We start from the raw sequence: 1978 nt of genomic DNA on the forward strand, positions 1-1978 counted from the left end.
CCCCAGTCGCCTGCCGTTATCGAGGCTGACCCTGGCTGGTGCTGGGATTCTTGTTACAGACCTGATTTCCCAGCATCTGGCATACTGCTTGATACAAGCGACAGCCCAAAATAAAAAATGACTTGGAAAATTTGGCCATTTTGGCTTGGACTTGGGTTTCTGGTTCATACTTTTGCGAGCTGATTAGTCATACAATTTGATACGTAAGATGTTCATCCATCCGTTTGGCTGCTTGCTGGGGTCATTGATCACTGGACCTTAGGAAGCATTCTTGGGGCCTTAGAGTGATTATGGGGGGAACAACCCCAGGAGGGAAGGAATACATTCTCTCAGTAGGAGCCACCATATCTCAGAGGAATCTGTTTGCGTATCAGAAGTCATGGCCTCATTCTGGACCACAAACTGGTAAAACCACATGTCAGGAAAATACAGATAACAACAAGAGCAACAATAATATCTAGGATTGTTTTTTTTTTGAATGCTCACCATATGCTATGCACTTTGAAAAGTGCTTCATACACTTTAGCACCTTCAATGCTCATCTGACAATAAGTGCTATTACTTTCTGTATTTCCCAGATGGAAAAATTAAGGAAAAGAGGTGAGGTTACTTGCCCAAGGTCTCATAGCTAGTAAATAGCATACGCTGCTTTTAGTTTTTAGATTAGTGGTTCCCAGATTTTACTAATAGCAAGCAACAAATTCCCCTGGAGCATTTGTTAAAATGTGGATGCTAAGTCCCATCCCCAGAGTCTCTGCTCTTGTAGGTCTGGGATGGGGCTTAGGAATTAGTATTTGCAAGTTCCTAGGTGACGCTGATGATGTTGGTTTGGGGGCCACACTTAGAGAACCACGACCTTAGATTGACAGGCTCTGGAGTTTACACTCTTAACAAATTTGTGGCACAAAGAATTTTCATTGAGAAATTGTGGCACATGTTACTTTGACTTTTACATTTTACAATCCTGTCATAGGATCCAAACTTTGTGCCCAGATACGGATCATTTTCTCTCTCACCCCCAAGACCATGAGCATTCAAACTGTGCACTACTTGAGCACTTCATGTAGATTTCTCACAGATATGGTGTGGATGTTGACTTTTCTTCCCCACTTCCTCATTCTCAGAGTAATTTGCTACAATGGCCTAAGGAGCCCTATATCTGGTGGCCATGATTCAATGATTGGCTAAATAAATGTACATACATAGAAACAAAGGAAGACTACAAAGCTATGGGGAGGAATGGTGGTCCTTCTAAAATCTGTTTTCCACTTTTTATTGGGTATATGTCGGGCCAGTTGGATAAATAGCTTCCCAGCTTTTCCTGCAGTCAGGAGTGGCCATGTTTTCCCAAGTGGGATGGATACACTTTCAGTTTACTTTCTTTGCAAGGAAGTTGGTTGCCTTGGACTTCCTTGCTTTCCCCTTTCTGTGGTCTGGGCTACGGACAGGATAGCAGCCTGGCTCTGACCTTACAGATGACAACAGTACCCTGGGGAATGGCCAACAGCAAGATGGGAGGAAACTGGGTTCCTGCAAGACTGTATGGGGTGGAACTTCCCTACCAGCCTGGACCTCGCATCTCTAAACTGTTTTATGGGAGAGAAACAATCTTCTTATTTAAGTCAGTGTATTTTAGGGTTATTGTTTCTTTGTTACAACATTTTACCCTTTTCAATAACAAATACAAATGACATATGATGGTATATATATCAGTTACCTAAAATTATCCCAAAACTCACTGGCTTAAAACAATTAACATTTATTATCTCAGTTTTTGTGGGTCAGGAAATAGGAGCAGCTTAGCGGGGTGGTTCTGGCTCAAAGTCTTTCAAGGTTATAGATAAGATGCTGGTTGAGGCTGCAGCTGTCTGAAAGCCTTATTGGGGCTGAAACATGAATTTCCAAAATGGCTAACTCACATGGTTATTAACAGGAGACCTCAGCTCCTTGCTTTTCCATAGGGCTACTTGAGTGTCCT

Source organism: Lemur catta, chromosome 18 (genome assembly GCF_020740605.2).
Source record: "Lemur catta isolate mLemCat1 chromosome 18, mLemCat1.pri, whole genome shotgun sequence".
NCBI classification, from domain to species: domain Eukaryota; kingdom Metazoa; phylum Chordata; class Mammalia; order Primates; family Lemuridae; genus Lemur; species Lemur catta.